General features: G+C 43.6%; 1 protein-coding gene across 1 annotated transcript in view; it reads right to left on the reverse strand.

Moving 5' to 3' along the window:
- Positions 1-14,225, reverse strand: part of LOC120054922 (sec1 family domain-containing protein 2-like) — a 187,030-nt gene that overhangs the window by 87,227 nt on the left and 85,578 nt on the right. The gene's annotated exons all lie outside the window — the stretch shown is intronic.

Here is a 14,225-nt window from a genome sequence, read left to right on the forward strand (position 1 = left end):
AGCAGACCCTCATGCAAAATTGAGTCGAAGGCTTTTTTGAAATCAACAAAGCATGAGAAGACTTTGCCTTTGTTTTGGTTTGTTTGTTAATTAGGCTGTGCAGGGTGAATACGTGGTCTGTCGTACGATAATTTGGAAAAAAGCCAATTTGACATTTGCTCAGTACATTGTTTTCACTGAGGAAATGTACAAGTCTGCTGTTAATGATAATGCAGAGGATTGTCCTAAGGTTGCTGTTGACGCATATCCCACGGTAGTTATTGGGGTCAAATTTGTCTACACTTTTGTGGATTGGGGTGATCAGTCCTTGGTTCCAAATATTGGGGAAGATGCCAGAGCTAAGGATGATGTTAAAGAGTTTTAGTATAGTCAAATTGAATTTGTTGTCTGTATATTTTATCATTTCATTGAGGATACCATCAACACCACATGCCTTTTTGGGTTGGAGGGTTTTTATATGGTACTCATATCATTCAATGTAATTGGAGAATCCAGTGGGTTCTGGTTGTCTTTAATAGCTGATTTTAAGATTTGTATTTGATCATGTATATGTTTTGCTGATTGTTCTTTGTTATAGAGCCAAAAAGATTGGAGAAGTGGTTTACCCATACATCTCAATTTTGGATGGATAATTCTTTGTGTTGTTTGTTTAGTGTTTTCCAATTTTCCCAGAAGTGGTTAGAGTCTATGGATTCTTCAATTACATTGAGCTGATTTCTGACGTGCTGTTCCTTCTTTTTCTGTAGTGTATTTCTGTATTGTTTGTGATTCACCATAGTGAAGGCGTAGATTCAGGTTTTCCGGGTCTCTATGTTTTTGGTTGGACAGGTTTCTCAATTTCTTTCTTAGATTTTTGCATTCTTCATCAAACCATGTGTCATTGTTGTTCATTTTCTTCAGTTTTCTATTTGAGATTTTAGATTTGATAGGGAAGCTGAGAGGTCAAATATACTGTTAAGATTTTCTACTGCCAAGTTTACATCTTCACTATTACAGTAGAACATTTTGTCCAGGAAGTTGTCTAAAAGGGATTGAATTTGTTGTTGCCCAATTGTTTTTTTGGTAGGTTTCCACACTACATTCCTTCCATCTATAGCATTTCTTAATATTACTCAGTTCCTTTGGCTTTGATGCCTCATGATTGAGTATTGCTCTGCTGAAGTAGACTATGATTTTGCTGTGATCTGATAGGGGTGTCAGTGGGCTGACTGAACGCTCTGAGAGACTCTGGGTTGAGGTCAGTGATAAAGTAGTCTACAATACTACTGCCAAGAGATGAGCTATAGCTGTAAGTATCATAGGAGTCCCCTCGAAGCCTACCATTGACTATGTACATACCCAACGTTCGACAGAGCTAAAGGAGTTGTGACCCGTTTTTGTTGGTTATGTTGTCATAGTTGTGCCTAGGGGGGCAAATGGGGGAGAGAATGCTGTCACCTCCAGGCAGGTGTTTGTCCCCCTGTGTGCTGAGGGTGTCAGGTTCTTGTCCGGTTCTGGCATTTAGGTCGCCACAGACTAGTACACGTCCCTGGGCCTGGAAATGATTGATTTCCCCCTCCAGGATGGAGAAGCTGTCTTCATTAAAGTATGGCGATTCCATGGGGTGGGCAGGAGGGGCATAGGTCAGATCTGAGGGGGGCCTAAATTGTGTGTGGGCATGGTTGAACTGGGGGGGTCCCGCAGGTCTGGGAGAGTGTCTCGCTGATCTGTTGCTCCTGTGAAGTGTTGGGGCTGCGTTTAAGAGCGATGTCCTTTAGAGTCCGTTTGAAGGTGGGCACTGCTGCCTTGTATAGGTGAACCTGGTCATAGAGGCTGTTCAAGTACAGGATGGAGTGGTGGGCCAGGAAAACATTTGGTTTTGAGGCAGTAACAGGAAAAACTTGCGTTTACCCGCTGTATGGTAGCAGGGCGGAGATTTTGTGCATTGGGGAAAGTAGAAGAAGCTTTTTCAAATCACTCCCTTCAGTGCTGTGGCCATCCTTTCCTGCTGTGTTCTCAGGTCGTTTGTGCCTGTGTGTATTGTGTGCCTAGGTGAACCTAGTTGGTTCTCAGACAGAAGGTCTAGGGCGCGCTGGATGTTTGGACACCAGAGTTTAGACACACTGTGTTTGGGGAAAAGTTTTTTTTTTGTATACATTTCCCATTTGAGTTCATAAGGAGTACAATCTGTGTCTTGTGTTTGTCCTCAGTCAGTGTGGTTGTCAGGAGGGGTATCAGGGTGGCTGACAGGGGGGGTGCTCAGAGGGGGTGAGATCCCCTAGGCTTGGGGTTCTTCATTTGTCTGTTCTGCTGTGATGTCGAAGCTATGGTCAGGATCTGGTGTGGACTGTTCTGCTGTGGTGTTGAGACTTTTGTCGGGAGCTGAGGTGGGCTGTTTTGTTGGCTTCTCTGCGGGGGTGGCCACCTCTCTAGTGGATTGTTCTGTCACACACCATCCCCCTCAACCTCTCCTCCAGCAGTCTGATCCTCTCCTCTAGTGCTGTTCTTCTCCTGCTCTTGCTTTTTATATTGTTGAAGTTGTCTCACCACAGTTCAGAGTGCAGATATGTCTCTTTCCACCTCCATCTCTCCGGGTCTGGTTAAGGGGGTGTTGTTGTGCTGGACTGTTGTCTGGGTCTGTGCTTGACTGGAGTGTAATCACCTGCTGTTCCAGATCCACCTTCCTTACCTCCAGCTGGATAAATGTATCCTTCATTTCAATGAGGGGGTAGTACTCTGTGCTGGGAGGTTGACTTTCCGCTTGGGAGTGCTCGTCTGTGGGGTTATATAATGAAGAGGTCTGGTCTGACCCGCTCGGGGTGGGGGTATCTTTCTCAAGGGAGAGCTTCTCCTGCTGGGCAAATTATTGGATTAGGTGAAAGTCCAGCTGAAACTGTTTGGGGTTGCCCTGTACCAATACTGTTCCAGACTTATTGAGATTTATATTAGCTGACTCAGAGTCCTCGTTGTCAAGTATCCTGAGTTTCCACCCCTCGGTAACACCACCTCTCTTAACAGAGGGGTTGTGTGCTAATATAGCACTGTGCCATACCAGGGGATGGTCTGGTTAATATAGCACTGTGCCATACCAGGGGATGGTCTGGTTAATATAGCACTGTGCCATACCAGGGGATGGTCTGGTTAATATAGCACTGTGCCATACCAGGGGATGGTCTGGTTAATATAGCACTGTGCCATACCAGGGGATGGTCTGGTTAATATAGCACTGTGCCATACCAGGGGATGGTCTGGTTAATATAGCACTGTGCCATACCAGGGGATGGTCTGGTTAATATAGCACTGTGCCATACCAGGGGATGGTCTGGTTAATATAGCACTGTGCCATGCCAGGGGATGGTCTGGTTAATATAGCACTGTGCCATACCAGGGGATGGTCTGGTTAATATAGCACTGTGCCATACCAGGGGATGGTCTGGTTAATATAGCACTGTGCCATACCAGGGGATGGTCTGGTTAATATAGCACTGTGCCATACCAGGGGATGGTCTGGTTAATATAGCACTGTGCCATGCCAGGGGATGGTCTGGTTAATATAGCACTGTGCCATACCAGGGGATGGTCTGGTTAATATAGCACTGTGCCATACCAGGGGATGGTCTGGTTAATATAGCACTGTGCCATACCAGGGGATGGTCTGGTTAATATAGCACTGTGCCATACCAGGGGATGGTCTGGTTAATATAGCACTGTGCCATACCAGGGGATGGTCTGGTTAATATAGCACTGTGCCATACCAGGGGATGGTCTGGTTAATATAGCACTGTGCCATGCCAGGGGATGGTTTGTGTGGAAGATGAGATTGCTGATGTTCCCATTTTTATAATAGTCAGCAAAAGGTGTCTTGATTTTCCATTAGGAGCTTCATTTTGTGATATTTTCTTGCCTTATCATTCTTTACATACACAGGGTACTGTATTTTAATTACCTATGAACAGCGGGAGGCAGCTTCTAAGGCCTCTCCATTTGGTTGGAGTAGACTGTTCGACTCTCCTGCCATTGTTGGGCTAAAGGGCTTTGACACCTCTCACTTTACACGTCAGTGCTAATTGAAGTTGTGTCAAGCTTGGCAGCCTTAATTTAGCATTCAGTCCTTATAAAGTAAAGTAATGCATTTTTCTTCTTGGCTTTTGAATATAAAATATAGCTTCAGACTAAACATTACTCACTCAGTCCCAGGTTGGATGGCGTTTTCAGGTTTCTGTTATTTTCCATAGCATTTGCTGTATAGCGTTGGAATAATAATCTTTGGTAGTTGTAATTCTCTCTCTGAATCCATCTCCCCATCTCTCCTCCCCTCTTTTTTTCTAGCTACCCTCTCTTTCTTTCGTTCGTTCTTTCTCTCTCCCTCCCCCATTTGACTCTCTCTCTGAGGTTGTGTTGTCCTGACCTCTGGGTTCAGTGGCTGTAATTTAGTGGAGACTGTGTATACAGGACACAAACACAGACACACACAGCCCCCACGCTCCACCCTGTCACCGACGCCAGCCACACACTGGTCACTGTGGCTGCACTCAGACCGCCAGGCACACGACACACACTATCAAACACACGTTGTATCACATATAACAAGCACAACCCCTCAAACCCAGAAGACATTATTCAGTAATGTATCATTACTTACTAAACTCCATATTCTATGGCATTTGTCTATTTAAGCAGAAAGGCACGAGGGGGTGTGGTATATGGCCAATATACCACGGCTAAGGGCTGTTTCTTATGCACAAGGCATCGAGGAGTGCCTGGACACAGCCCTTAGCCATGGTATATTGGCCATATACCACAAACCCCGGGGTGCCTTATTGCTAGTATAAACTGGTTACCAATGTAATTAGAGCAGTAAAAATAAATGTTCTAACATACCTGTGGTATACGTTCTGATATACCACGACTGTCAGCCAAATCAGCATTCAGGGCTCGAACCACCCAGTTTATAATGCTCAATAATCCATATGTGAAAACTTTTAGTTTATGTCATGAACTTCAAGTTCAATAACCTCAAATTCTTTATGTAATGGGTGTGCATGTATTAAAGTAGTTCACGTCCAAGTGTTTGGACACTGGGGGGAATTGGTGAAGCTGTTTTCTGTTTTTGCTACATGGGCTGCAGGACATTATGGCGTAATTCACCAGATGAGAGTTACTATTCAGCCACAAGGTACCTTAGTGGCGCAGCGGTCTAAGGCGTCACAACACTCCCAGGTTTGATCCCGGGCTGTATCACAACCGGCTGTGATCGGGAGCCCCATAGGGCAGCGCACAATTGTTCTTAACTGACTTGCCTAGTTAAAAGGTTAAATAAATAAAAAACCCTGGGCCATGTAAAACCTCCCGCACTTTTCTCACAGACAGAGAGAGATTATGAATCACTCACTCACACAAATTCACACAGATAATTCTGGTACACTCCATTCTGGTAAAGCCAAGGATTACAGCCCCAACACCCACCCCTCATTTACTCTGCTGGTTCCAGCTGAGAGAGAACTTCCTGAGGCAATAGATATTTTCTGGACTAAGTGAACCAAAGTGTGTACCGAATGATAATCTGAGCAAAACAACTCACTATCATCATCTTCCTCTATCCTTCAGTAGCTCCATCTCCCTCATTTTTAAATGAAAGAGTCTGGTCATTCTTCCAAATAATTTTTCTCAACGTGAGAAAAAGTGTTGTGTTTAAAGGGTTAAACTAGCTCATCTGATTCCAGTTTCCGTGTCTCACACATCGGGAGGGGGAGAGAGAGGAGGGCGCGAGAGGATTGGCGAGAGAGGAGGGGCGAGGAGAAAGAAGGGGGGAGAAAAAGGATGGAGAGAGGGAGCAGTGAATAAGTATGAGCAGTACAAAGGAATGGAGGGAGGGCTTTTTCACAATAAGAGTTGTGCCTTCATTCACTGTGAATCTGAATACTTTGAGTGTGTGTGTTTGGAAATGGGTTTGTGTGCCCTGACCTAACTAGTGTGTTTAAAAACATTTATGTATGGGCGGGTGTATGAGTGTGTGAGGCCAAGTGAGAAAATGTGTGTGTGTAGATGCGAGAGCCTCTCAGTTGTTGACTGCTTGTCCGTCCAGACAGTTCTACAGTGAACCAGTGGGAGTCAGTATTGTACCATGTAGAGCCCTGGTCCTCAGGTCACTGCCTCAGTATGCAGATGATCTCAATCATTGGTTCTTTACATCACTCTAACAAGGGCAAGGAAGAGGAAGTGTTTATTAGACAGGGACCAAACCATTTGACTGATAGTATATTTTTAGACTATTAGCTGTGTGTGTTGTTGTTTTGCGACTACACATTCTGCACTGTTGACTTCAGCGGTACGTCATAGCTATGGATATTCAGTCAGTCCTAACTGCCATTGTTACATAGTTTCCAGCCAGGGTGTGGTATCTTATGTTTTGTATAAAACATTGGAAAGGCTCTAGGAGTACCTAGCAGTGTCTCATTGGTTAGAATACTAGGGTTGAGACATTTGTTTCAGCACAGCTGTGTTGCTGTCAGTCTGTTAGCATGGGGGGAGGAGCAGTACCCCACTTACAACCCCCCACAGCTGTACCACGGTCACAGAGATAACCCTGTGTTTATAATGTGTATGTGCTTGTGTGCGTGTGCACACGTGTGTGTCTGACAGAGAGCAAGAGGCTCAACATCTGCACATCTGTTTGATGCGGAGGGGGACTTTGCTGTGAGTGTGTAAATAAATAGTGTCCATCCCAGTTCCCTCTATACACTCACCTCCTCACTCTGACCCCGTCTGACTTAGATACCACTGAAGCTGCATCTGTTTACCTCAACCTGCATCTCCATCAACACACCTCCTCACCCTTCACTCTGACCTCATCTGACTAAGATTACACTGAAGCTGCATCTGTTTACCTCAACCTGCATCTCTATCAACACAACTCTCACAAACATACCACACATCTACACTTCTCCAAACATTTACAGTCATTAGTCTGCCAGGGCTATACACAGGAAACAGACTTACGCAATCCTGTACTCACACATTCACAGAGTCACGTCCAGCCTGCAGCACGGAACTGTGGGAGAGAATTAGGGGGAGAACAAGTGAATGAACAACAATGAGTCAACAAAAAGTCCTACAACCTGTTTCTTTTTTTTTTACAAACTTCAACACAAACTTCTTGCTCAATGTCATCAATGGGAAAAAGTAAACGATTGTGAAAAACATAAAAATCCAAAGACTCAGGGAGTTATGATTCAGGAGTTACTGTACTGGGCTTTGGGAGATAAAGCGAGAGAGAGAAAGAAAACAGAGAGAGAGAAAAGGAGACGTCTTTGGAGAGATGTTATCGCCTTGGTGAAAAGGGGGTGCGATCACCGGTGACCGCAGCAGTGAGGTGACTCATAAAACTCATATTTATTAGTTAATTATTATTATCATGATTCTTCACTGTGGGCCTGCATGCTGACAGCAGAGGTATTTGGTTTTAACAGAGAGAAAACAGTCAGCGGATGATGCCGACACACACGCATAATGAAAGCATTAATCAAAGGGCACCGCATGATAAACGAGTACAGACATATCCTCTCCGTTATTCATCCTTTTTACTGGAAAGCCACTTTTCACACAAAAGAATGGAAAGAAAAGAAGAAATGTTACGAAATAGAAGCCGCAGCGGGGGGGGGGGGGCTCTTTTCAAAGTAGAAGTCCTGTTAAGAAAACGGTCAAGCCCCTGAAACGGTTAGGTTAAACAGGCAAGGTCAAAAATAAATTATCCTCTGACAGTTGACAAATCCACTCTAAAAATGTTGGTAATGTCTTTTGAAACTCAACACCTACACTTGATGGTTAAAGCTTCAATACATGGAAGGCCAGAATTACAATCATTAACAAGCGTGTAAAGACATGTTCCTCCCAAACGAGCACAGTAAACACATCAGTCACAGCATGCTGCAGTTAGTGTATAGCAGGCAGCAGAGCATTAAGAGAAAGCTTTTTCTGTAGGTAATCTAAGAGCGGGTTTCCGTACACACAGCACACCTCTGTCAGCGTCCCTGCTAGCGTGCTGCTAACACAGACTGGTTGGAACCACGCAGTTCCACCAAAACACCGCTGAGTCTGACCACAGAAGGCACACACACACACAGAGGGCAGTTTTCACCATGAGCAACACACACAGACCGCCACTTTCACAAAGACAAACACACATCGGGCTCTATTTTAACAAACCTGGTGCAATGGTACATCTAAGTGCTGGTGGTAGCGCTTAGTTTGGTGGTGTCAGAAATATTTGTTCTATTTACACAAGCAGACTTTTGGGCGCAGTAGTGTGAAAGGGTTGGGTTTTGATGAATAAGCAAGTTGAAGGTGTGTCGAGGCTTGACTCCTCACTGGCCAATCAGAACGTGCTCCACGGCTAAACACGTGGCTGCTTTAAGTTGTGTATTAACAGTCTTATATATTGCGTTGTCATCAACTCCAATTTGAATGTTAGTCCATTAAAGCCTAGTTTGTTAAATAGCTTACAGAATCAAAATAACACAATGTAGGCCAATCTCATATTTGCTAAATATTTGGAACATGTTTTTTAACAGTAATTGCATAGCATTTGCACTGATATAAGCCTACTGTAAAATGCATTATGTCTGAGCCATGGACATGCTATACGTTGTCAATAAGCAAGATTAAATTCACTAATGATATGAACTAAAAAGACAATGAATAATTATAATCAAATTCTAATACAATAACTTGTTTTAAATAGGCTGTCTAAATGCAGTTAGAGGCACCATAATTGCTCCCCGTGGGCATATAATATTAGATCTAAGACAAAGTAGACGTCTAAACTTGAAAAAATATCCAATAAAAAACAAAAAGGTGAATGTCCACTCCTTGTTACTTTTCCCAAATACATACAGTTAAAGTCAGAAGTTTACATACACCTTAGCCAAATAACTGAGTTTAAATGTTTTCACAATTCCTGACATTTAATCCTAGTAAAAATTCCCTGTCTTATGTCAGTTAGGATTACCATTTTATTTTAATAATGTGAAATGTCAGAATAATAGTTGAGAGAATGATTTATTTCAGCTTTTATTTCTTTCATCACATTCCTAGTGGGTCAGAAGTTTCCCTACACTCAATTGGTATTTGGTAGCATTGCCTTTAAATTGTTTAACTTGGGTCAAACATTTTGGGTAGCCTTACACAACCTTCCCACAATAAGTTATGGTGAATTTTGGCCCATTCCTCCTGACAGAGCTGGTGTAACTGAGTCAGGTTTGTAGGCCTCCTTGCTCGCACACGCTTTATCAGTTCTGCCCACAAATTTTCTATAGGATTGAGGTCAGGGCTTTGTGATGGCCACTCCAATACCTTGACTTTGTTGTCCTTAAGCCATTTTGCCACAACTTTGGAAGTATGCTTGGGGTCATTGTCCATTTGGAAGACCAATTTGCGACCAAGCTTTAACTTCCTGACTAATGTCTTGAGCTGTTGCTTCAATATATCCACATAATTTTCCTACCTCATGATGCAATCTATTTTGTGAAGTGCACCAGTCCCTCCTGCAGCAAAGCACGCCCACAACATGATGCTCCCACCCCCGTGCTTCACGGTTGGGATGGTGTTCTTCAGCTTGCAAGCGTCCACCTTTTTCCTCCAAACATAATGATGGTCATTATGGCCAAACAGTTCTATTTTTGTTTCATCAGACCAGAGGACATTTCTCCAAAAAGTATGATCTTTGTCCCCATGTGCAGTTGTAAACCGTAGTCTGGCTTTTTAATGGAGGTTTTGGAGCAGTGGCTTCTTCCTTGCTGAGCGGCCTTTCAGGTTATGTTGATATAGGACTTGTTTTACTGCGATATAGATACTTTTGTACCTGTTTCCTCCAGCATCTTCCCAAGGTCCTTTGCTGTTGTTCTGGGATTGATTTGCACTTTTCGCACCAAAGTACATTCGTGGCCAAAAGTTTTGAGAATGACACAAATATAAATTTTCACAAAGTCTGCTGCCTCAGTTTGTATGATGGCAATTTGCATATACTCTAGAATGTTATGAAGAGTGATCAGATGAATTGCAAAGTCCCTCAAATGAACTGAATCCCGATAAAACATTTCCACTTCATTTCAGCCCTGCCACAAAAGGACCAGCTTACATCATGTCAGTGATTCTCTTGTTAACACAGGTGTGAGTGTTGACGAGGACAAGGCTGGAGATCACTCTGTCATGCTGATTGAGTTCAAAAAACAGACTGGAAGCTTCAAAAGGAGGGTGGTGCTTGGAATCATTGTTCTTCCTCTGTCAAACATGGTTACCTGCAAGGAAACATGTGCCGTCATCATTGCTTTGCACAAAAAGGCCTTCACAGGCAAGTATATTGCTGCCAGTAAGATTGCACCTAAATCAACCATTTATCGGATCATCAAGAACTTCAAGGAGAGCGGTTCAATTGTTGTGAAGAAGGCTTCAGGGCTCCCAAGAAAGTCCAGCAAGCGGCAGGACGTCTCCTAAAGTTGATTCAGCTGCGGGATCGGGGCACCACCAGTAGAGCTTGCTCAGGAATGGCAGCAGGCAGGTGTGAGTGCATCTGCACGCACAGTGAGGCAAAGACTTTTGGAGGATGGCCTGGTGTCAAGAAGGGCAGCAAAGAAGCCACTTCTCTCCAGGAAAAACATCAGGGACAGACTGATATTCTGAAAAAAGTACAGGGATTGGACTGCTGAGGACTGGGATAAAGTCATTTTCTCTGATGAATCCCCTTTCCGAATGTTTGGGGCATCCGGAAAAAAGCTTGTCCGGAGAAGACAAGGTGAGCGCTACCATCAGTCCTGTGTCATGCCAACAGTAAAGCCTCCTGAGACCATTCATGTGTGGGGTTGCTTCTCAGCCAAGGGAGTGGGCTCACTCACAATTTTCCCTAAGAACACAGCCATGAATAAAGAATGGTACCAACACATCCTCCGAGAGCAACTTCTCCCAACCATCCAGAAACAGTTTGGTGACAAACAATGCCTTTTCCAGCATGATGGAGCACCTTGCCATAAGGCAAAAGTGATAACTAATTGGGGAACAAAACATCGATATTTTGGGTCCATGGCCAGGAAACTCCCCAGACCTTAATCCCATTGAGAACTTGTGGTCAATCCTCAAGAGGCGGATGGACAAACAACAACCCACAAATTCTGACAAACTCCAAGCATTGATTATGCAAGAATGGGCTGCCATCAGTCAGGATGTGGCCCAGAAGTTAATTGACAGCATGCCAGGGCGTACTGCAGAGGTCTTGAAAAAGAAGGATCAACAGTGCAAATATTGACTCTTTGCATCAACTTCATGTAATTGTCAATAAAAGCCTTTGACACGTATGAAATGCTTGTAATTATACTTCAGAATTTCATAGTAACATCTGACAAAAATATCTAAAGACACTGAAGCAGCAAACTTTGTGAAAATTAATATTTGTGTCATTTTCAAAACTTTTGGCCACGACTGTACATCCATCTCTAGGAGACAGAACGTGTCTCCTTCCTGGGCGGTTTAACGGCTGCGTGGTCCCATGGTGTTTATACTTGCATACTATTGTTTGTACAGATGAACGTGGTACCGTCAGGCGTTTGAAAATTGCTCCCAAGGATGAACCAGACTTGTGGAGGTCTACAATTTTTTTCTGAGGTCTTGGCTGATTTCTTTTGATTTTCCCATGATGTCAAGCAAAGAGGCACTGAGTTTGAAGTTAGGCCTTGAAATACATCCACAGGTACACCTCCAATTGACTCAAATGATGTCAATTAGCCTAATCAGAAGCTTCTATAATTTTCTGGAATTTTCCAAGCTGTTTAAAGGCACAGTCAACTTAGTGCATGTAAACTTCTGACCCACTGGAATTGTGATACAGTGGATTATAAGTGAAATAATCTGTCTGTAAACAATTGTTGGAAAAATGACTTGTGTCATGCACAAAGTATAGTTTGTTAACAAGAAATTTGTGGAGTGGTTGAAAAACGAGTTTTAATAAACGAGTCTATGTAAACTTCCGACTTCAACTGTATAGCCTTCCATGGCTGTTGATATGACCAGTAGTGACTTTGAGAAAGGTAAACAAACAGGCAAAACGGACAGCAATAGGAATTCCCGTGATTTGATAGTTAAGGCTACAGTGTGGGCCTCCGCTGGCAAAACCAATGCCATAACCAACCAGCTTTTGGTCGGTTTTAATTAACCCTAGTTGTGCTCACTGAAATCGGCATACGGTTTTTAAGGACACACCTCACATATTTCCACCCCTCCCACCCCTGGGCCAACCAAAACAGAAGCCCATCGAGTCATAACGAGAGCCAGATTTTCACAATGACAAACAAGCACACCCTCATATAGAGGGCAGTTTTCACTGGTCATTAGTCAGAATGTGTTTGCATTCTAGAAATCGTAGGGGAGGGAGGCAATTCCAAAAACGTTAGTTTGGCCGGAGTGATGTAGATGGGTAGCCAGGCAAAAGCGATGGAGCTCTGAGAGCTGTGTGATTGACAGCTGGCTGACATCATCCAACATACACTGATCCTTCCAGACACACACGTACTCACACTTATTCCTTAAAATTACACCAGGGCAAAGACTGAGTGTGTGTACACATTTTTGTGTTTGAGAGTCTCTCTCAATTCTATTTAAGTGTTGTAATGATGTGCAAATAGTTGAAGTACAAAAGGGAAAACAAATAATCCCTCTCCCCCTCTCTGCAGAGGGAGTGTGTTTACATGGGTTAGTCAGGTTGGAGACAGTGTGACAGGCTGATGGATGCACAGCGGATTGGTCTTTGTGTGTGCGTGTGTGTGTGTGAAAACACAATCCCATGTCTGCCGACACTCGCTCTACACACACACACACAGCGAAACAGAACAATACAAACAACACACACATCCATCCTGGTCTCAACAGGACAAACTTTCCCAGAGCCAACACACAATAATAACCAGCCACGCAGCTAGTAATAACCAGCCACGCTGCTAGTAATAACCAGCCACGCCGCTAGTAATAACCAGCCACGCCGCTAGTAATAACCAGCCACGCAGCTAGTAATAACCAGTCACGCCGCTAGTAATAACCAGCCACGGAGCTAGTAATAACCAGTCACGCAGCTAGTATTAACCAGCCACGCCGCTAGTAATAACCAGCCACGCCGCTAGTAATAACTAGCCACGTAGCTAGTAATAACCAGCCACACAGCTAGCAATAACCAGACACGCCGCTAGTAATAACCAGCCACGCAGCTAGTAATAACCAGCCACGCCGCTAGTAATAACCAGTCACGCCGCTAGTAATAACCAGCCACGCAGTTAGTAATAACCAGCCACGCAGTTAGTAATAACCAGCCAGGCAGTTAGTAATAACCAGCCACGCAGTATTCTCTCTACCTCTGTGTCTCTCTCAAATGTTCTCCCTACCTCCATCTATTTCCAGCTCATTAACTTCTCTTAACTACGGATACCGGATGCGGGTTTGAATTCGACAACATACGGTGATCGCCACAAATAGTCATATTAAACATTCCTGAAAATACAAGTGTCTCACAAGCTTCAAAAGCCTAGAATCTTGCTAATCCAACGGCGTTGTCAGATTTAAAAAAGGATTTACTGCGAAAGAATACGATGCGATTAACTGAGCACAGAGCCCCATACCAAACTACTTTTTGAACCAGCACAGGCGTAACAAAATCACAGATAACAATGAAATAAATCGTTTACCTTTGAAGATCTTGCTCTGTTTGCAATCCCAAGGCTCATTGTTACACAATGAATGGTCTTTTGTTCGGTTAAATCCATTTTTATAGCCTAACACGAAACATTTTGTGAACGCTTATCTCGTTGAATTTCATGTCATTCAATTTTCGACGTAACATTCGACGTAAATACACAGACTAAACCTGACTTTATCCAGTCATGTTTGGTTTCCTTGCAATCAACTGTTTGTTTGTAACACAACCAAACTTGATGGGTCATTTCGCGGGACGTATTGACCCGAAAAAAACGATTGGAAGATACCAAGTAACGACCTCATTGTGCACCAATTATATGACCGCTGTTTCGTTGATTGACTGTATTTTAACCCAATGACCACTGATCGTCTTAAAATCTAGCTGGGTAGATAGCCAATGAGCAGAGGTAAACGGCAATATCTAAATGTTTGTGTTTTGGAAGACCAACCCATGTAGTAAACTCCGGCGTAAAGATCGTCATTCGCCATTGAAGTTTCATACTGGAAGTAGCCAAACT

The sequence above is a fragment of the Salvelinus namaycush genome, chromosome 10 (genome assembly GCF_016432855.1).
Source record: "Salvelinus namaycush isolate Seneca chromosome 10, SaNama_1.0, whole genome shotgun sequence".
In the NCBI taxonomy this organism is placed as follows: Eukaryota; Metazoa; Chordata; class Actinopteri; order Salmoniformes; family Salmonidae; genus Salvelinus; species Salvelinus namaycush.